The 23994-nt window shown below is 36.3% G+C and overlaps 1 protein-coding gene and 1 pseudogene across 2 annotated transcripts in view; both read left to right on the forward strand.

The window, feature by feature from the left end:
- Positions 1-23994, forward strand: part of LOC129745416 (SET domain-containing protein SmydA-8-like) — a 66437-nt gene that overhangs the window by 18338 nt on the left and 24105 nt on the right. The window lies entirely within an intron of this gene.
- Positions 6556-6680, forward strand: LOC129750251 (U4 spliceosomal RNA; annotated as a pseudogene).

Below are 23994 nucleotides of genomic sequence, written 5' to 3' on the forward strand. Positions count from 1 at the left end.
CTGAAAATGCTGTTTAAAATATTAAATAACTCGATACAATAAGCTGCAACATATTGCCTGAAAATAATTTTTATGAAGATATCATGATGATATATCATGTCCATACCTCGTTCGCCTAACAAAGTAATTATATAACCTAAAACATGATGCATTTCATATAATATAATATATCGAAACAAACTTTTTATAAGAATAAGTTAATTTCAAAGTTTGAATGTAAAAAATATTTTAAATTAATATATTTAAAAAAATAATAATTATCTAACTCGCATTACGCAACAAGCAACCTGAAAAATACGTATACCAGTGGACATCAATTTCTATCTACGATTGAACGGAGCTAAAGCTAACGACGAAGCCCCGTTACAGTGAAGGCGCCTCGACCAATCTGGCTGAAAAGTTCACTTACCACCACAACGACCTCCATGCCTGTATCAACATTCTTGTCCTATTTGGACGAAGTACTCTCCTGCCTTGGTGAAGCTTTTTACCCTTCTTACCAATACCAAATCGAATAATCAAAATTCAAAACAAAGTCGCGGTTATACAAAAAATATTAAAAGAACTTCAATCAGTAGGTACATCAATCAAAAGATGTGGGTTTAGACAATTTCCTCATGGATATGAATTGAAGTAACATAAAATATACTTAGCTGTTGTAGGGATGCCGCTGTTTTACCATTCGTTCCTAGAAAACGCAGTCGCTCAATCAACCCAATCAAAAAGGAACTACATAAGATACAACTTGTGTGTGACATGCCATTCTATTAATGGTATAGATGACTATTTTTATAATTTCTTTACCCTTCCAATCGGGGGAAAAATTAACCCACCACAGACCAAACATGACACAAATCATCAAATTCAATCAACTCTCATAATCTTGTAAGTTTGTTTTGCTATTCTCCTCTAATATTTCATCACATACAACATCAGGCTGGATTCAAATCACCACACCACCCAACCGCATTCTCACCATTTCATGCACAGAAACAACTATTCCTTCCCCTGGTGTGAATCAAATTATTCTCGTTTACACGAACACTACCTTATGGTCCATTCCGATGTGAGATTTATGAACGACTGAACCCGTTTCACACTTATAGAGAATTCGTTTTCAAGTGGTGGTGCACCGGTGCACTACCGGTAGTGCACTTTTTATCGTTTTCATGCTCGTTTTCACGATAAGTAGTGCACTGGTAGTGCACCATAAAGTGGACGGTGGAACACTCTGAAAATATTTGGTGTTGCTTGCGCTCTCACCAATACTATCATGAATTTTGAAAACACGTGCTTCCCGATGTAAACAAATATCAGCTGGTTGGTTTATTTCTATACCGCAAAAATTGCGTTCGAGCTGTTTTTTTCTCTTTTTATCCCGAAGAACGGAAACTTGTTCCGGATTCAATACCAGTGTCGTTTCCAACAGAGGCGGAGAATTTCACCTGGATGGCACGTTCCAAAGCAAACAACGCTCCCTAGAAGAAATGTGTCCAGAAGGCTTGCTGCAGTCGGTTCCAGGCGATGCCGAAAAAGAGCAGCAAATCAGAGTGCAAAAAGGCCAACCCAAAGATCTGGTGGAATCGCCCAAACCGAAAAGTATTCTTGTTCGGGAGGGTCATATAAGTTGGTCTTCACAGCAAGAAGCGTTCAGCTGCATCGAAGCTACTCTGCTACCAGCAAGCTTCGAGCTGTGCCTTAGGGTGACGATGCTCGGTTGCGCCAAGTCCCGGATTCCCACCCGTTGCCCTTCAAAAACGGTAGTTCGATACTACACCCGCATTGGGAGCTTGAATTTCGTTCGTTTCGGTCTGTTAGCAAAATTTTCTTCCCCGACTTCCGCGATCCGAGTTCCAAGAATTTTTTTTTTTTGTAATCTTAAATGGAAATAGGTACTCGAACGAAGGATTTGCGAGTTGCAGTTACCTTCAAGCTGGGGTAACTGCAGTCTAGCAGCAGCAAACATAGACCGCCCAGAATCAGCCGATATTGCAGTTCATCAGAGCCAGAGGCGAATCTACTAAGCAAAATAAATCTGAAATCTTAACAATTCAACATAATACATAAATTCATGCTAAAATTTTCATATTGTTTAAAAGACAATGATCAACTAAAGTAAATTTCATTTCAATTTTCGAAGTAAAACGAAAACAAAATACCAGCTGTAATAAATTTTTGACAGCTTGATGTTTTTTGTTGACACTGCCGATTTCACGCACACCTTCAAAGGAGAGTGCAAAACTCGATTCATGCTCGTTTTCAGCGTGGATGGTGCAAAACTTTCGGGTGGTGAAAACGAATACGGTATTAGACATACACACGCTGAACCACGCAATCCCACGCTGTGCCTTTTTTCACTCGTAATACTGACGCCATTTTTATACCCCCTTTCTCACTGTTTCAAAATTTATGATTTTGTGAAATGAATCTGAACTGAAAACTTGAAATGATAACGCATATTTCCCGCAATGACATATTCCTTCCTTAAGATCATTCGGACTTGTTGGAATATTTCTTTTTTTCCCGGACTGTCGCAAATTGAAACGGAGCACACCAACAAACAACCCGTACCGGACGACACCACGAACGAGACTGTTAGGAGGGTTGAATATTTTCAGCACGAAATTGAGCATATTGTCCGCATACCGCTTCAGCACGTCCTTGGAATAGTGGCATGAGGCCAAATCCGGCCAGAAGATTGTTGGGGCGTTGTGTGACTTCAGGAGAGGAAGCAGCCGCTCCTTCAGGCACTCTTTCTTCTGTCCGTTCATCGAGTCTTGGGTCACGAAAGGTGCACTCCGCTTCCCGCACGTGAACTTTTCCTTGGCCGTGAAAAACAGGTTGCCGGGGATCTGTTTGAAGTAGGCCTTCACATATGTTTCGTCGTCCATGATGCAGCATTCAACTTTCGTCAGCATGTTGAGGTACAACTTCCAGGCACGGATTTTGGCGGACTTGTTCTGCTTCTCGTCGCGATTATTTAGGGGCCTTTTGTACCTTGAACGTTCGAAGCCCAGCTTTAGTTATGGCCTTCTGGACAAAACTTCGGCTTAGGTGCAGCTTCTTAGCCACATCCCAAACGGAGGCCTTCGGATTTCGGTTGAAGGCCCCAACTACGCGGTTGTGATTTTTGGTGTTGTACGGAATACTTTTTCCTTCACTTCTGGGCTTCCGATCGGTGATCAATCGTTCCTCGAACCGTTTCATCACCGTGGAATTTGCGATTCCCAACGTTTTTGCGATGGAACAATGAGAGAGATTCTGGTGATAAATGCGCAAGATTTTATCACGCACGAGCTGTTCTTTCGACTCCATTTCCACGAGTTTTGATCACAGGACTTTAGAACTTGCAAGATATAAACAACGCACTAAGAACTAAATCCACCCAAATTTTTAATAAATTCTACCCAACGCAACGGTTAAACAGTTAGAGCAATTTCATAGTGTGGCAAATTCATCGTGGACACCCTTTATCTGTACACTTCTTAAAGTAGTACCGAAAACTGGGGGAACTTTGATCAACATGAGATTTTTTCAGATAATTATCATAAACTAAGTCTAAAGTTATAACATCTCAAAACTATTTTCTACGTTTGAAAGCCTATAAATTGTGTTTTCAATAGGCTTAACTTGGTTTGTAGTTGGAGATTTTTTTATACTACTTGAAATCTAATTAAAAAGTTTTGAAAATATCTGTTCTTTCGAAGGCACACAAACTAACACCTCTCCTGATAAAATGATAGCATTAATAAGCAAATAGATTAATTTACATGAAAGTTTTAATTTTTTTCTTTCTATAGGTATAGTTTTAAAGTCATTTTTATGGTCATTCTATGATAATTTTTGTATATTAAAAAAAACGAATATTTGCTATGAGAAATCCTGTATAGAACAAATGGCTAAAACCCTATCAAATGGTTAAGTTTCAATAAAAAAAAAAAGAACATAGGAACAGTGGGAGGACCTAGAGAATTGCATGAAGGAAAAAAATCATTTATTTTTGAGGCCAAAAAATATTGAGAAATGTTAATAATTTTTGCCCCTAAATGTATGCAGCTACATTGTCCATCTTTTGAATATATTTGTATTTGAAAGAAAATTTGAAACATTCAATTGAGTTCAAACAAAAAAAATACTGCTATTCATATTTTAAGCCTTCTGTGCTAATAAGCATCAAACCTATAATTTTGAAGATTTTGAGATACGTTAAAACCATAGTGATCAAAGTCACCCCGATACATGAAATCTGGCATTTAGTTATTGTCCCTTATTTCGTTTGAATATTCTGCTATCAATGATCATGCTTTATACCTCAGTTAGTATTTTAAAACTTTTATGTGTTACAAAAAAAGCAACCCCTTCCAAAATATTTAAAAATGAATTAAACAAGTTTTCAATGCTCCCCCAGTTTACGATATCTTGTTATTTTAGCTTATTTTGACTCGCACTTACATTTAAATATTCACACAAAAATAAATCTTTTTTCCCAATAAATTTGATTTATTTGAAATTATGAATCATTGAAAAAATTAACAAAATAATATTCGATTTGTAAAAAATCAACCATCTGGAGAATCAAGACAGCTTTCTGCGCATATTTTCCGTGTAAATTTTTACAAACAAAATCAAATTTTGTGACGTAAATTCGCTCATTCGCGCTTTTGTAACTCAGTTGGATTTTTACCGATTTCTATAAAGTTTTGTGTTTCAGAGTTGTCTCATCATTTTCGACGAAGATCTTTTTTTTTTTTTTTTCAATAGAAAATGATGAAGTTTCCTTGTAAAGTTAAATATTATCATTTTTCTGTTACGTGAAACAACCCCATTGAATGTAAACAAATTCTTTTTTTTTTCGAAACCATGGAGCAGTGTTTGTCGGTTCTAAACGTGCCGTCAATAGGGGCATCATGCAACATTTTTCAACTTCAATGGCTTCTAAAAACTTAATGACCACAGATAATCATACCGCTTGTATATCAAAAGTTTTAAGGTCGATAGGACATCAAATTGAAGAAGTCAGTATTGGTTATTGGTTTCAGCAGTTGTTTTTAAATTTACCAAAACATGTGATTTTCACTCAACTAAAAAAAGGAGTAAGCTACAAAAAAAACTTTGTTTTTAATGACAAATCAAATGAAAACGCTTGAAAATTCATAGTTTTCGATATATTTGTGATGTCATAACGCATAAATCACCAATTGCAGTAATTTTTAGTTTTCTTCGAATTAAATTTTAAAGGTTTATCTGTCAAAAAATGCGTTTGAAGAAAGCGCATAAAGGTGCTGCATACATCTAGGGGTAAAAAAATCACCACAAAAAATCTGTTAGCTGAAACCATACAAATTAATGTTTGGATGGATGAAATTTTGAAATAGACAAACGCGTGATGCAAAATTATCATATTCCAGCAAATGGAAAAAATATTTAAACGTTAATCTTTGATTAACAATTTGATCGATTTTAGCCCAGACTGGTAACTGAATTATAAAAATACAAATTTAACTTTTTTTTTTGATTTTCCGAACAATATGTTTACACCAATAGTATTGGTAAAGGATAAAAAAGCAATATAAAGTAAGCCAGTATATGTATATCAGTAAGCCAATCCGTCATACTGGGTAATGATTTTTACAGCATCACAAATGTCAAAATTTGATCTCTTGCTAGATTTTTTAAACTTGAACTTAAACTTTTTTTTTTAAGTAATGATTTGACTAGAGACAAATACATTATAACTTCGTTATTATATCAATTCCAAACCTCAATTTCGATCAGGCATTTCATTTTTAGTTTTAAAGATTGACACCAGAAGAATGATTCATTACAAAGTGTACAACTCTTTCGAATTGTCACATTTACCCCTTGATTTATGCATCATCCTGAAACCTTCTTCGAAAATGAATATCTAAAAAGACGAAAAAATTGTATTGAAAAAATATATCATGAACATGACATCTGCTGAACGAGAATTCTTGCATTGATTGATGGAAATTAGAGATGTACCGAATAGAGGTATCTTCAAGTATACGGGAAAACGAATAGTCGGCCGAATATTCGGTTGAATATTCTGTTGAGTTTTTGATAGCAATACAAAACCGATTATTTCATTTTTCTTCTATCTAAATGCTCCTCATGCATTTGAGTTGATTATTTTCAACCGGATGTACGTCAAATCTTCTTTAAGTAGGGGTCTCTTGATTTTCAAAAGTTTATCATCAAAGAGATTGGGTTCCAGTGAAATCTGAGTAAAACACGTCAAAACAGGTGGTAAGCTATTTGAAATTGCTTATTTGATATCGAATTAGATAAATGTCAAATTTTAGCCAGATTTCTTCAAAATAGTTACCAAAACGCACGATGATCTTCAACCTTATGCATACCATACTTTCAACCAAACGTATCCATGCGGCCGGGTCTGGTCGATTTTAGAATAATTGGTAAAAAAAAGGGCAAGCCTGAACAGAATCTAGGAATTATTCTCAAATGTACAACAGGAATACAATGAAAAGTACTAGAAATTTCAAATTTTCATCGACTCACAGCAGAAGTGTTAAAATAGCAGTGGCGATATCGTAACCAATGAGGTTCTACCGAGGTGCTATTATTGTTAGTTGAAAAAAAGCAGAAGTGTTAAAATTGTATCTTAAGATTAAACAAAAATTGATGTTCATTTTTAAATGTACTCAAAAAATTTTTTTTGAACGCAAAATATGAAAAATTTCAAAGAAAAAACTAATTTATTTTATTTGATTTAGCGAATCATCTGAAAAGAACCCGGGTAAAATCTGAAAAGTTTCAACAAAATTTGGCCATCTCGTCCCGTTTGTTTTGACTTTTCTCGAATTCTTTATTGAATTGATGGGCATGCCTGGATATATCAAGAAAATCAGGTTTAAGCGATAACCATGGTATAAAGCGATACTTCTCAGCATTCTCCGGTACGTTCTGCAGTGAAAGACACACGAATGCGCCTAAGGGGGCATCCATAAATTACGTAACGCTCCTAGGGGGGGGGAGGGAGTAAGCTCTAGCATTACGAATTGTGACATAGGGGAGGGGGGGGGGAGGTATGCTCATCGTTGCGTAACGATTTTGTTCCTAAAAAATTTCAGTTTAATTGCAGCTTTTTGATATCATGCAATTTTTGCTGAATGATACGCAAACCAAAATCAGCTTAAAATTTTTTAGCTTTAACAAGATTGAAACTGATTTGTAACCATTTCTGTTTAAAGATTCTAAGATAGACTGAAAGTGTATTGGATATCCGTGAATTAACCGTTGGAATATTAGGTAGGGGAGAGTGGGGTATCGTGGGCCATGGAGAAACGTGGACCACTTTTAATATCTCAGATGTGTGTTTAGATAAAAATCTCAAACCAACTGTCATCGTCGTCGCTTTGCATGAGTATATATTTCTATATGTTGTTGACGTAAATACGCATCATATGCTTCTTTTATTTATCAAGCTAAAAAAAGTTAGACAAATTTACTAACAGAATTAAAAAAACACCTGCTAATTGCATCGATGGGGAACCTAAAGTTCATAACAAAAATATGCTCATACACTTATGATCTCTTATGATCTTTCACGTGGAAAAGGAATTTTTGATGAAACATCAATAAGTCACACATACGCAACCAATTTGCAAATCATAGCTTGTGGGAATCGTGGGCCACACATCTTAAACCACATATATTTGTATGTTTATATACACATTTAGAACTTAAGATACATTTTCATTATCTGTAAAGTTTTCTTATTTATGAAAAATATTTTGTCCATCCTATATAAGGAATTTTGCCAAAACTTTCGCGAGCCAGGTTTTGGAATCTATTCGATCATACACAGCTCCCTTTTTATTTCTTCATCTGAAATTGCTTTAAAATAACGAAATGAATTATGAAATCACAGTTTTGGGTCAACTCATGAACTTTGCATGTTATTTGGTCGATTTGGATTTAGTGGCCCACGATTCCCCACCATTTTTCAAAATCCAAAAAATATTGCTTCTTTAAATAAGTCAGAATTTGGGGGAAATAACTTAAAAAAATTAAAAAAAAACCTTATGATACCTTCAAAATGTAGTTAACCATACCATTTTTTATTTTCATTTTATCTTTTACTAGCTGATTTACCCGGCCTTGCTCGGGCTCACATAAAAGATGAATAAAAATTGATTTGAGTTTCGAAATTTTGAAAGTTTTTTATTCATCATTATAACAAATTTAACCATGTTTTGCCATGTAAGTTTGTTAGCCTTTTAGAAGTTTTAATTGGATTTTTAACAAAGTTTATCGTTTTAACATTATTGAAAAACTTGTTAGGTTTGCTAAAATAATGTCCCTTGAATGCCTATTCATCGAATCAAGAACAAAATTTTAAACTAAGTTTTCCAGATTGCTCACATTTATCCGGATTTGTCCGAATATTTGACACAAAATTCGAGGGAAATCCGGTCCGGTCTGGTTGACCGGATTTCGTTTGAAAAAGCTCGGATTTCACCCGGATTAATTCATTTTATTTGTAAAACATAAAATAAAATTAAATTTAATTTTTACAATTTTCCATTTTAACGTTCAAAAGGAATTTTTTTATGGCAAGTTTTATCCTGACTTGTTTTTAAAGTCTAAAATACATCCGCTAATGAGATTTGATGAAAAAATATTTAAAGTGTTCTCTTCTTGATTTCTACTGAATAATTCCGTGGTTTGTACCAAATTTGATCGGATATTGCCCGGATTTTGGGTTAAACATATTGAAATCAACTACGCGGATTGTGTCAGAAAATTGCCCAGATTTTTTCGGTCCGGACGTCCGAAAAAGTTCTGGCAACCTCATCAACCATTTTTTTTTTGGGAAGCTTGAATAAATCTAGTCTTTCTATATAATCTTCAAATGATAACAATGTATTTTTCATCACAACAATGTGTTATCTAATGAAAATCCAATATCATAGGCTTGTAAACATATGTACACGACCTCTTTTGAAGATTATCTCACTTATCAAAATGAATGATCTATCGTAGAGTAGTATATCCAAATTTAATTTGTACTTATAATGAGAATGATAAGTTGTTTTAGATGTTAAAAGTTTCATTAATAGTTTTTAAAGTTATCAAAAAATACATCACCTTGGAACCGAAATCACCCATTTTATAATATTATGAAAAATTTATTTGAGCTTCATTTCATTTTTTCTATTTTTTGACACAACTATTCCATTGATTATCATGAAGAGTGATCAATGTAAAAATCCTTAGAAATCGTTTGTTTGAATTTGCACTTCTAAAGGCTCTAGTTTTCTCATAATTGGATGGCAGAGTTGAACACATTGTTGACCAAAAATGACTCAAACTTGGCCAAAGAAATTAAATTGTATGAAGTAACAACTTCAGATTTAATTACTAAAAAGTTTTATGCGTTGGATTTGGTTTCAACTTTTTCCAGAATAGATTTGATTGTCTACCCTGCCTTTTGAATAAATTCCTACACGGCAATCAAAGCATTGAGATTGCAGCCTTCAACTCACAACCCTTGAAATAGCTTCTTACTCTATGAGGAATTCCAAAAATATGAAAATTGTTGGTTCCTAAAAGCTGGAAAGTAGATTTTCATTCAAAATAGTAATTCAACTGAAGAAGTGAATTCATAATGAAGATGAATCATGCATTGTATTTATACTTCAACTACTGCATATTCTTGTTGACTCTCAACGCCCCCAAAGGCAGTTGGGACTACTTTGAAAACCACTGTTCAAATCAATTAATTCCTAACATGCGATTAGTTTTTCTTATCCCAAAAGTAGACTTATTATTTCATCCAAGAATCACGTGCTTGTGCCCTGTGCTACGAACAGTAAACAAAAAAAAGCCCGTTCAGCGGTGTGGATTTGTATAAGGTGCATACAAACAAACAAACATATATAGTCCAACTCATCTTTATATATTAGACTAGCTGACCCGGTGTGCTCTGCTCCACCTTCCAAAATTAAATTAAATTTGTTAAAATAATTAAAATTAAGTTTTATTGCCTAGACAGCATTTCAAACCAAATTTCAACATAATTAAGAAGCGAATGCTTTAAAAAATGAGCATCACCTGAAGTTTCCAACTTCCAACTACAGTTCAAAGATGTTATAATAATATTTTCTTCAAATTGATCTCTAGATTTGTTTTCCAAGATTTGAAAATTTTACCTTGTTTTTGTAAACTTCAAAAAGTTCATAATGATGTCGAAATGTTTGTTTTAATGATATGGACTTCCAGTCTTTTCCCTCTTGCAATGCAAGAAGTGCTAATATTAAATCTAGCTGACCCGGCAAACGTTGTTTTGCCATCTAGGACAGTACGAAACACATTGACGAAAACATTGTGCGAGATAAAAATTACTACATGAATTTCAAATTTAACCTTCCAAAGTCGTTCGGGTCAATATGACCCGAAGCGCACATTCAAATCATCATAACTCTTCGAGGAAAAATCGCAAAAATTTGATTTTAAAAACCTCCCTGGGGAATCACAAAATACACAATCTGTAGTACCAGACAACTTCCTGTGACCACCGGAAGTGGTCCCTCAAAAAAATCCGTAATTAGGCTGTTCGGGTCTATATGACCCGAGAGTTTGCGTAAGTTCCCCTGGCCGCAAATATTGACTGATTTCGATGAATTTTAATTCATTGTGTAGATAATTTATTCTAGTTTCTCAATATTGTAAAAATTAGTCGAAATATTTTACGACATCACCAGTAGCTGATTCCGAATGAAAAAAGTCCCGAAAAAGAGCTCTTTTTAGAATGCTTATAACTTGTGACAGATTCCAAATATTGCGCTGATTTTATAATATTTGGAATTGTCAAGAATAAATCTATCCATGGATGTATAAGTTTTTGGTAGTCTAAAGGATGTTTTGGCCGCTATCCCGGAACTTCCGGTAGAAAAAATTCTTACTTAAAAAAAGTCACTCAATTTTGGCTTTGCATTGCTGTATCTCGGTTACCAATGGACCGATTCGTATAATTAGAATTTTAGTTTTTTTTCGTTAACTTTATTATTATTTTCGTAGAACATAGTTGGTTTCTCAAAAATCTCCGTTGTTCAGTATGTGGTCATGAAACTCACATCTTTTTTGTCATTTTTCAAACTCCCCCTCGTGTCGGTGGGTTCACGGGATTTTGTTAGCGTGATTTCTCTAAAATTTGAAATCAAATAGGTCATTTTTTATATACCTAGAGATTCATTAGAATCTCCTCTTTCGATGGGCATACTTTTTGTGTAGTGTTTTGAAAATTTGTAGCAACGTTTTTCAAATTTACTGAAAGCTGCCAGATTTCAACCAGTTTGGCCCACGTTTTCAGCAGGTTGGTGTACAAATCTCGCACCCCTCACTTAGCCGCGGGAGAAACAAATCCTTTAGCTCTCTTTTTGTCGCTCACCAAATCTACCACCCAACCCAGCAGCAGGAGGAACTGCCGTCTCACCGCGTGGTTTGTTGTTTGATTGTGCTGATGGTGCTGATGCTGATACCTTTTGCATAGTAAATGTTTTGATTTGAAAATAGTGAAAGATTATTTCTCCAAATTGAAAAAAATTTCTTGAATCTTTTTAGATATTTTATCATTAGAATTCTTCAGTGATACATTTGTTTGGAATGTTATCATGATTCTTTTATTTTATTTCAAGCAGTGTCTACTGCAGGAGACACAAAATCTATGATTTAAGTAACAAATATTTTGGAATTTTCATCAGAAACTTTAATCATAAATCGGTATCTGAATCGGAATCTGAAATCAGTATCTGAAATTTGAATCTGAAATCTGAAATTGAATCTGAATCTGAAATCTAAATCTGAAATCTGAAATCTGAAATCTGAAATCTGAATCTGAATTCTGAATCTGAAATCTGAATCTGAAACCTGAATCTGAAATCTGAATTTGAAATCTGAATCTGAAATCTGAATCTGAAATCTGAATCTGAAATCTGAAATCTGAAATCTGAATCTGAAATCTGAATCTGAAATCTGAATCTGAAATCTAAAATCTGAATCTGAAATCTGAAACCTGCAATCTGAAAACATGGACGTGAACTTTAGAAATGTTGCCCATCCATTAAAATATTTATAATATAATCTATCAAAAAAGATTCAAGCAATACCTACAACAATAAAGCATTCATTTCGTTAACAGCATCAGCACAATCAAACAACAAACCACGCGGCGAGACGGCAGTTCCTCCTGCTGCTGGGTTGGGTGGTAGATTTGGTGAGCGACAAAAAGAGAGCTAAAGAATTTGTTTCTCCCGCGGCTAAGTGAGGGGTGCGAGATTTGTACACCAACCTGCTGAAAACGTGGTCCAAACTGGTTGAAATCTGGCAGCTTTCAGTAAATTTGAAAAACGTTGCTACAAATTTTCAAAACACTACACAAAAAGTATGCCCATCGAAAGAGGAGATTCTAATGAATCTCTAGGTATATAAAAAAAGACCTATTTGTCTTCAAATTTTAGAGAAATCACGCTAACAAAATCCCGTAAACCCACCGACACGAGGGGGAGTTTGAAAAATGACAAAAAGATGTAAGTTTCATGACCACATACTGAACAACGGAGGTTTTTGAGAAACCAACTATGTTCTACGAAAATAATAATAAAGTTAACGAAAAAACTAAAATTCTAATTATAAGAATCGATCCATTGGTAACCGAGATACAACAATGAAAAGCCAAAATTGAGTGACTTTTTTGGAGTAAGAATTTTTTCTACCGGAAGTTCCGGAATAGCGGCCAAAACTTCCTTTGGACTACCAAAAACTTATACATCCATGGATAGATTTATTCTTGATAATTCCAAATATTATAAAATCAGCGCAATATTTGGAATTTGTCACAAGTTATAAGCATTCTAAAAAGAGCTCTTTTACGGGACTTTTTTCATTCAGAATCAGCTACTGGTGATGTCGTAAAATATTTCGACTAATTTTTTCAATCTTTATAAACTAGAATAAGTTATCTATCCAATGAATTAAAATTCATCGAAATCGGTCAATATTTGCGGCCAGGAGAACGTACGTAAACTACAGGTCAAATTTATCTAAAATAGATTTGTACGGAAATTTTGCGAACGGGTTTGGAAGGTTAAATAACTCATCTAATCATTTAGAGAAAAGCTAAATTATAATACTAATTTCAAATTTCAATGTTTTATTTTATTTTATTTACATAGTATTCCGTCTCACGACATAACTTGACGAACATAATTCCTAAAATTCACTCGGTTCATAGCAACCGTTCTCCAATTTCTCGGGCACCCCACGTTCGCCAGATCACGCTCCACTTGGTCTAACCACCTCGCTCGTTGCGCCCCCGCTCGTCTTGTTCCTACCGGATTCGTAGCGAACACCTGTTTTGCAGGACAGTCGTCCGGCATTCTCGCAACATGTCCCGCCCAGCGTATCCGGCCAGCTTTCACCACCTTCTGGATACTGGGTTCGCCGTAGAGGCGCGCGAGCTCGTGGTTCATCCTTCGCCTCCACACTCCGTTCTCCTGTACGCCGCCAAAGATGGTTCTTAACACTCGTCGCTCGAATACTCCGAGTGTACGCAGGTCCTCCTCGAGCAATATCCATGTCTCGTGCCCGTAGAGAACAACCGGTCTAATGAGCGTCATATACAGGTTACACTTCGTGCGAGGGCTAAGTCTTCTCGACCGCAGTTGCTTGTGGAGTCCATAGTAGGCACGACTTCCGCTGATTATTCGCCTCCGGATCTCACGGCTGGTGTCATTGTCTGCGGTCACCAGTGAGCCGAGATAGACAAAGTCTTCGACTATCTCCAGCTCGTCGCCGTCGATCGTGACCTTGTTATTACTGGACAAGCGGGTTCGGTCGGTCTCGGATCCGCAGGCCAGCATGTACTTCGTCTTGGACGTATTAATCATCAACCCAATCCTTCCTGCCTCGCGTTTCAGTTTGCGGTAGATCTCCTCCACCGCCGCAGATGATCTGCCGACTATATCAATGTCATCGGCAAAGCAGATAAGTTGACTGGATCTGTTGAAAATCGTGCCCCGCATTTCGCCCACCGCTCGTCGAATAACACCTTCTAGCGCCACGTTGAACATCATGCAGGATAGACCATCACCTTGTCGAAGCCCCCTGCGCGATTCGAATGAACTCGACAATTCACCCGAAATCCGCACACAGCACTGCGTTCCATCCATCGTCGCCTTGATCAGTCTGATCAGCTTCCCGGAAAAGCCGTTCTCGTCCATGATTTTCCATAGCTCGTTACGGTCGATCGTGTCGTATGCGGCTTTGAAGTCGATGAATAGATGATGCGTAGGGACTTGGTGTTCACGGCATTTTTGGAGGATTTGCCGCAATGTGAATATCTGGTCCGTCGTAGACCGTCCCTCCATGAAGCCGGCCTGATGACTTCCCACGAATCTGTTTGCTTGTGGCGTTAGGCGGCGGAGTAGGATTCGGGACAACACTTTGTAGGCGGCATTGAGGACAGTGATCGCTCGGTAGTTCTCACAGTCCAATTTGTCGCCCTTCTTGTAGATGGGGCATATTACCCCTTCCTTCCACTCCTCCGGTAGCTGTTCTATGTCCCAGATCCGGATTATCAACCGATGTAGGCAATCGGCCAACCTGTCCGGGCCCATTTTGATGAGTTCAGCTGCGATGCCATCCTTCCCAGCCGACTTGTTTCTATTCAGCTGGCGAATGGCTTCCTTAACTTCACTCATCGTTGGGAGTGGCTCCTCTTCGTCGTTGGCTACGCCGGCGATGTACCTTCCCCCACCGTCTTGATCTCCTGCATGTGCGCCGTTCAGGTGTTCATCGAAGTGCTGCTTCCACCTTTTGATCACCTCACGATTGTCCGTCAGGATACCCCCGTCCTTATCCCGGCACATTTCGGCTTGCGGCACGAAGCCTTTGCGGGATGCGTTGAGTTTCTGATAGAACTTTCGTGTTTCTTGGGAACGATGCAGCTGCTCCAGCTCCTGGAGCTCCTCCTCCTCCAGGCGGCGCTTTTTCTCCTGGAAAAGTCGGACTCGCTGCCTCTTCCGCTGTCGGTGATTTTCCACATTTCGACGGGTGCCTCTTTGCACTACTGCCGCCCGCGCGGCATTTTCTTCGTCCATCACCCTCCTACACTCATCGTCGAACCAGTCGTTCCGTCGAGATCGCTCCACATAACCGATGACGTTCTCCGCCGCACTGTTGATGGCTGTTTTGATGGTATCCCAACAGTCCTCGAGAGGGGCTTCGTCAAGCTCGCCCTCTGCCGGCAGCGCTGCTTCGACCGATTGCGCGTAGTCTGCCGCGACCTCAGGTTGCTTCAGTCGCGCGATGTTTAACCGAGGCGGGCGCCGGTTTCGCTTGTTGTTCACTACGGAGAGTTTTGGGCGCAGCTTCACCATCACCAGATAATGGTCCGACTCGATGTTGGCGCCCCGACAGGATCTGACGTCGATGATGTCCGAAAAGTGCCGGCTGTCGATCAAAACGTGGTCGATCTGTGATTGCGTTTGGTATGGTGATCTCCAGGTGTACTTGTGTGGGAGGCGGTGCTGAAAAAAGGTACTACGTACGGCCATTCGTTTGGAGGCGGCGAAATCAATAAGTCTGAGGCCGTTTTCATTGGTCAGCTGGTGCGCGCTGAACCTTCCAATTGTCGGTTTAAATTCCTCCTCCTGGCCGACCTGAGCATTGAAATCCCCGATGACGATCTTGATATCATGTTTTGGGCAACGGTCGTATTCACGCTCCAGCTGCGCGTAGAATTCGTCTTTGTCGTCACCGGTACTTCCGAGGTGAGGGCTGTGCACGTTGATGATGCTGATGTTGAAGAACCGGCCCTTGATTCTCAACCGGCACATTCGTGAGTTGATCGGCCACCACCCGATCACGCGCTTTTGCATCTTTCCCATCACTATAAAAGCTGTTCCAAACTCGTGTGGTGCAATGTTTTAAAGAGTTTGAATAATTCAAAATTAAATTTTATCTATCGTAATATTTGCTTTCTTCAGCTTTCTAATTTTTTTTTTCATCCAGATGCGATTCAGAAGCTGAAATCTGAGTTTGAATTCTGAATCTGAATTTCGAATCTAAAATTTGAATCTGAATTATTAATCTAATTCCTGAATCTTAATTCTGAATTATTAATCTGAATTCTAAATCTTAATTCTGAATCTAAACTCAGATATTTGATTACTGGCAAACGTTGTGTATCTTATGGTTGTTTTTGCTATATGATTATTTAATAATATGGAAGTAAATGGTGATGTCTTATTGGAATATCAAAAAGATTATTTCATAAGGCTTTCAAACATAATTTTTGATTTATTAACTTAAACTATATTACATGAAAACAACACAAAAAATGATTATTAATTTTGAAGAACGGTAGAGTGTACAATATTTTCAGTTATTCCCTGATTCGCTAACACGACCAAATTCGATGGCTTACCCACGCGAGAACATGCTACGTAGAGTTGTCCATGTGAAAAACACGGTGTGCTCAGATCGAGACCACAAACGGACATGGTTTGGTCTTGTGCTTTGTTTATAGTGATCGCAAAAGCCAATCGGATTGGGAATTGAAGCCGTTTGAATTCCATGGGCATATCCGTTGGGATCATTGGTATTCTAGACAGTAGGACATCTTCTCCTCGAAATTTTTCATTTAAAATCGTTATCCCGATAACATTTTTCATTTATTTCTTAATTACTAAACGCATCAAAAGCCGTGGAGGGTTTAAATTTCGTAGCAAAATTACTGGCGATCCTACTTTAAGCTGGAGATGATGTGGTGGCAAGCCTGGACAATCCAAAGAATTTAAAACTCGAAGGGGTAGTTTACCGTTTCGTTGGCTTCGCAAATGGTTTCAATAGATTTTTATGACTCTAAATCTCTTGGTATTAAATGCTGAATCCTAATATTTCGTTCGGGGAATATGCGGTTAATGAGATCATTCTGGGACTCAACAATTTAGCAGAAGTCTGCCGGTAATTTGATACATCCTGTGTTTTCATGCTCAGCTAATTTCCCATCGCCGATTTCCAGAAGCTTTTTTGAGAATACTTCAGCGGAAGGATCTTGAAGCGTTTCTACTCACATGTTCGTTTTCAAGTGTAATTTTTTAACAAACCTCCACAAATGCGATGATTTTATGTAAGCGTTCACCTCACTGGTATATGTTGACCGCGGAATGACGGGAAGGGTTTGTCTGAAATCCCCTAAAAGTTTAAAACGAATATCAAACATTCAATGAAAACGACTTACCAGCCTATGTATTTTTCTGCATAAGATGGTACACGGAGATGGCAAACCAAAGAGGATTAAATTTACCCGTCGTTTTCTATTTACTGCCACGCAACTGATATTTGATCCACACGACACCGTTATTTGCACGTCAGGGATGACAGACCCCATAGACGTTAAATTCTTTATGATCAAATATTTATTTTTTATATTTTCACTTTGTTCGTGGTTGCTAAGTTGCATTATAAACCACCACACAGGTGAGCGTCGCTGTAAAGAATCCTATGTAGGTAATCGAGACACTCGTCCGAACCACCTTAAGGCAACAATTCCACCAAATAAGAAAGGCTCTTGCTATTTTTTTTTTTTTTTGTTCTTCTGAAAATTTTGATGGTGATTTAGACAGCCACATCTAGGTTGCATATTGTCACCACGTGTATGAAAATAAGCTTGGTTGAGAAATAGGCGCCAAAATTTTTCATTTTTCCAGCGATCATTGATTAGTATGCTTTGGTTACTATCCCCTTCCGACGTTGGCTCGCGACGCCTCGACCTTGGAGACGAAAAACAAACCGCCCAAAGGAAAAAAAAATCTCGAAAAAATGGAAGCCATGACTTCTATTTTATTCAAATTATTACAAATTCAATTATAACGGCCAATTCATGTGACTTTTTGTGTTTTTTATTCGATATAAACCGATTCGCATGGCTACAGAATATTCTAAAAATAATTTCATTCGTATCGTTTGAGTCATTTCGGAGGAGTAGTACTACAAACACCGTTACAAGAGAATTTTATATAATAGACTAGCAGACCCGGTAAACTTCGTCTTACCATGTTCAATTTGGCGTCTTTTTTCTATTTTTCCTAGTTTTCTTTACATTTCCCTTCTTTCCCTTTACTCGAATCGTCCCGCTCAATTCTATCAAAATTAAACCAAAGAATTTAAACTCAACGGGTCTTTTAATATCAAATTTTTCTAACTTGTTCAATAAATAACTGTATGTTGATAATATGTGCGTTTCATTTGCTGTTTTCCATTCAGTTAATTCATTCCGTTTTGTTATACTGTTTATAATATCGGGACAATTTTTGGAGTATTTTCCGAATATTTTTCCTAACGCAGTACTTTCAGCTTCCAATAAGCTTTGGATGGTGTATTTTTTAGAGCTGAAGAAATAAAAAAACATAAGAAAAATTTTTTACTAACCATTTTCAAACAGCTATTTATTCACCCTCCTCATCCTTCGAAGCAGTTTGAATTAGAATCCATATTTTCACCAAAATCATTTTCAAAAAGATTCGCCTGATACTTAAGTTATAGACTTTACACATTTCAACTTAAAGTGTTCCCAAACAGTGCTTGTCATGGCATTAAATCTGGTGATTTTGCGTATTGCAAATTCCTTTTTTTTATTCAAGCAAAAAATGCAAATAAATTCCTTTGAACTTTGAACAAAGAAACGATTAGTATAGAAAAAAGGAAGAAATAATCTGTTCAGGCTTCGATGGTTTCATGAGTTCATTTTGATTCCTGGAAATTATCATATAAACAAAACCTTAATAAAAATTTTGTGTCTTTTTTACCGGTTCAATTCTAAAGAATATCACCACAGTTCAACTTTCATATTCTCTGAAAAAAGTAATATTCTCAAAAGAAAAAAAATAGTTATGTTGACAAAAGGAATATCGAAGTATACATTTGTCCCATTTATTGGGGCAAGTGAAAACACATAGGTCTTTTTCAGATGCGTAAGTGAAAAGACTTTAAAAATAATTTAATACTTGTTCTTGTTTGTCTGTTTTATCAACTTTCATTGCTATATCCTTAATAAGTTTTTCTCCGGAATAAATTAATGCTTGGTACTTCAATTTCACTGAATGCTGTTCAACCAAAAGATCTTGATTTACAAAGACCTTCATAATAATTTTGAATATCCGCTTAAGATTCAACATTCGGGATATCCTTTCTTGCCATTCTGGAGATAAAATTCTTAAATTGTAGATGTTTCATAGCTGAATGGCGCGTTTTCACTTATTCCACCTAGGAAATAAAAGGATTAATATTATTTTTAACACTTTCAGGTCATATTAAAAGTTCATCATAAAAATCTGCTGCCCCTGGAATATCAATCACAAAAAAACTTTTCAATAAAAATGTGAATCAAAAGTCTCTTCTATATAGCCAAAATATGTAAAACAAAAACACACTTTTCATATTAAGTTTGTACTTGAATTGTGTGTAAACAAACAGTATATGTGTAAACAGTTTTTTGGTGAATGATTTTAAAAAAAGAGTTCAGTGTTTTTAATTAATTTTTTTTGGGCCCAACAATTTTTAGATGAAGAAATAATGTATACATTTTTTGTAAAAGTTGATAGTTTGCACTTGCTCTAGTCTACTTTCTTATTTGAAAATTCTTCCAGAAAATGCATATCCTCACTATTTTTCATTGAAAAGTAGATTATTTTAGTGATAACTTCAATTTACGTTTGCAAAAAATCAAATAGTTCATTCGGCCTTTTAATACTTCAATCCTAACTAATCTATTTCAAAGAACAGACTCTTGTTGAGAGGAAGAATGACCAAGTTGGTTAAAATCCTCTATAAATAAACAAAATAGAATAGAATAGACTGTTGTTCAGTTAATGTGTCTAGCGTTCTAGGCGTGTTGGATTATACGAAATTGAATGTTAAGATTTCCAATTTCTTATTTTCAAACGTCCGCAAAGTGTCATTACATTATTTCATATTTATCTTAACCAAATTCATAATTTTTTGCAACGATTTACTACTTAAATTAACACGAATTAAAAATGGTTTTAATATATAATATCGTTTATATGGTTTTGATTCGATCGATAAAATATCAATCTGTGTCACATCTAGGCGTCATTTATTACCATGTGCTGTGTACAAATAAGCAAGAAAAAAAAACACATCTAGGTTGCATATCGCCCCCCCGTGCATAAGAAATATAGGTACTTGGTTGAGAAATAGGCGCCTAATTTTTGAATTTTTCCAGCGATCAATGAACTGTATGCTTTGGTTTAGGATTGTTCGATCTTCTGAAAAAGATCGATTCCCAAGATCGATTCAGCTGAATGGTTCCAGGATCGATTCACCTAAAAAATCGAAACAAAAGGATCGATCTCTGCAAGATCGATCTATTAATTCTTTTTTTTTGAGAGAGGTGCTGCCTGAGGGTTGCTTAATGCTGAAGTAATAGTGGAAACGGCAGGAAAACTCATGCATTTGAACATCAAATGTACGAGCTAATAAACATATTCTTCAAGTTTAAATTAAAAGCACGTAAGTTAGGAATTAGTCTAAATACTGTGTTTTGGCTGATTACAACAATTCAACTATTTTAAGTTAGTTCTCTTGGTGAAATGCTAATTTAAAAAAAGGCTACAGTCAGGGTTTTTATTTAAGCGGTTGTTTTTATTACCATCAATTTAGTCACAGGTCAAGCATTCCAGATTCCCCGGTTTTATCCGGGCTTGTCCGGATTTTCAGAGAAATAATGGAAAAACCCGACCCAGCCCGGATGCCCTGGATTTTTCCTCATTATTAGAGAAATCCATACCAGAATCTTAAATTTTTCCTGCATAATTAATGGTCTTTGTGTCCAATTAGAGTACTTGTTGAGCCTTTTTTAGAATTATTAATTTAAATTTCAATCTTGCTAATGTGCTTCGGTAAAAAATAAGATAAAGGATGTTTCTCTATCGTCTTTTCTCTTGATTTTATATGAAAAATAAATGAATTGTGGTAGGATTTGCCCGGATACAGCCTGGCTTTTAAGCCAATAAATTTTAAAACCAATGCACAGTTTTTACCACGATTTAGGGTAGAAATGCCCTGATACGGCCAGGGTACGTTCAGAAAAATATTCGAAAAGCTTTAATCTTAAATAGTCATGATACAAAGGTAAGGTGTTCAGCTATCATCTGGAACACTGTAAATTTTTGCCTCGATTTCCAGCAAAAAAACTGCTGGAAACGTTCAGCAATCCAAGTTTTAGCTGGAAACCAGCAATCGGTTTTCTAATTGCTGGATTTTTCAGCAATCGGTTGTGTTCTTGTCATTTTTGCGGAAAAATCAGTAGGGTAAATGTACCCGAACTTGGCCCCTAAGGCATGGTTGACTATATTTCCCATGATTGTAGTCTTCCTGTAATATGTACCTTCAAAAGTCCTTTGACAAATATGATTGCTTACTAGCCTGAAATGTAGTAAAAATATGTCCTTGCTTTAAAGCGGTTGATAATTTGATATAAACCTGATCAAACTATTGATTGAAATGCTCCTTATTGTGGCCCCCGTTCCGAATTTTGGCCCTTTATGAGTGCCTTAAATTGGCCGCCTCTAGAAGAAATTTGCCTCACTAATACAAAAACAGCTCCCACGAATTCGTTGATAATATCCTGGAAGGAAGCACAAAAATGTTCTGTGTTGTTTTCAAAAAGTCGAAAGTACGAAATGTCAACCATTTTTTAGAATTGATATTTGCGTGCAGAATTATAATCTTACTTAAAAAAGTTTCATTTGTTTGTTTCAGTTTTTGGTGTGTTTAAAATTTCTATTATCAGAATGACAATCTAGAACAAATAGGTTCCAAAATATTGCATTGGTTAACATAAATATGTTTATAAACCGAGCAAACGAATCGTTTGTTCATTTTTTTAAAATGAAATCATGATAGATCTGTTTCCATTGAAGTTTACATACGATAGTGAATGTTCATATTTTTTTTTAGTCCATTCCCATAAAAGGAGGAGAGACATTTTAAAAACCATTATGACCGAGGCAAGAAGCAAGCTAAAGTTAAAACTCAAGTAAGCGAACAATTCTTTGAATCATACCTACATATTTAAAATGTCGCCCTTAGGAATTTTCTAGCAATCGTTTGCGTACACCCGGATAGCAAAACAAGACAAACTATCGCTCACGCTCACTCCAGCCAGCCTGATAGAAATAGATTGCATCTCACTCGTTCGTTTGGGGACTATAGCCAATTAAAGCGAACAACAAATTTACAAGCTGGGTGAAATTCAAGCTGTATCCCACTCGCACTCATGCAAAATCATCATCCAAACTCGGCAGCGCTTCCTTCGCATATTCCTTTCCTACGGAAAACAAACGTCGTCAACTCTGCTGATGCACAGTGATCCATAATATAAAATAAACTTGGTCAAAATATTATTTTTGATTTCACATGAAATTGAAAACAATGAAATTTAGCTCTTAATAACATAATTTTTCAACATTGTAATGCAACTACATTTTTTTAATAAACATAATAATACATGTCATAATTTGTACTTTGTGACCATTCCTTTCAAAGCGACACATAAACAGCAAATGTTCATCTCCAGCACAAATAAAATGAAATCAAAATACGTTGGACCTTATTTCCATTTGTAGATTTCTTTTTTGGGTCTGGATAAAGTTACTTCAACGTTGAGATCCAAGATATCGATTCGGAACCGAATCCTGTTGATTTCGTGCTCAGAAGTTGAGAGGAAAAGTTCTAGAAATTTAACAAAAAAAAGGCAGCTAAACTTTTAGTATTATAAGTCCATCTAAGATGCCAAAAACGCTTGTGAGATAAATAAATTGATTATAGTCCAAAATACATTTATGGTATTTTTAAGTTATTTCAATTCAATCATTCTTTTTACTTTCGACCGGTTTTAAATTTCCAGACCACTGTGCACTAACAGCCGACGATTCGGCTGCCGGCTGCCGGCTACCGTCTGCCTGCTGATTTCGTTCTCACACATACATACAAACCTCAATTAGTGGAATTTCATGCCAAGATTAGGCGAAAAAAATGTTTATATTTTCTTCAATTTTAGATCAAATATGTACGTTGTTTGGAGTAGGTTATAATTTTATATTTTTTGCCACGTTTTGCTGTAACCAACGGTATTTTTTAGTGATTTTTTTCATAAGGAAGTGTGTTTTTTAAATCGATCCGAAGGTGGCAGATGCACTAGCAAGGTAGGTTCATTTCAGATTTTTTCCGAAAATCGTAATTTTACTTCCAGTTCGTCATGTGAAAAAAAATTATTACGCAGTTATTTGGATTCAATTGCGGACAAATGCTATGCAGAATGTAGACAAATGCGATTTTCTTTTATGTTTGATTTATTTTATATTTTTAGGCATATGTTTGACATACAAATTACCAAAATGCATTTTGGCATGCCAAGATAAGGAGCATGCCAAGTTAAGGCTCACTTACCCTATAGCCAATTAAAGCGAACAACAAATTTACAAGCTGGGTGAAATTCAAGCTGTATCCCACTCGCACTCATGCAAAATCATCATCCAAACTCGGCAGCGCTTCCTTCGCATATTCCTTTCCTACGGAAAACAAACGTCGTCAACTCTGCTGATGCACAGTGATCCATAATATAAAATAAACTTGGTCAAAATATTATTTTTGATTTCACATGAAATTGAAAACAATGAAATTTAGCTCTTAATAACATAATTTTTCAACATTGTAATGCAACTACATTTTTTTAATAAACATAATAATACATGTCATAATTTGTACTTTGTGACCATTCCTTTCAAAGCGACACATAAACAGCAAATGTTCATCTCCAGCACAAATAAAATGAAATCAAAATACGTTGGACCTTATTTCCATTTGTAGATTTCTTTTTTGGGTCTGGATAAAGTTACTTCAACGTTGAGATCCAAGATATCG

This window comes from Uranotaenia lowii, chromosome 2, assembly GCF_029784155.1.
Source record: "Uranotaenia lowii strain MFRU-FL chromosome 2, ASM2978415v1, whole genome shotgun sequence".
Lineage (NCBI taxonomy): Eukaryota > Metazoa > Arthropoda > Insecta > Diptera > Culicidae > Uranotaenia > Uranotaenia lowii.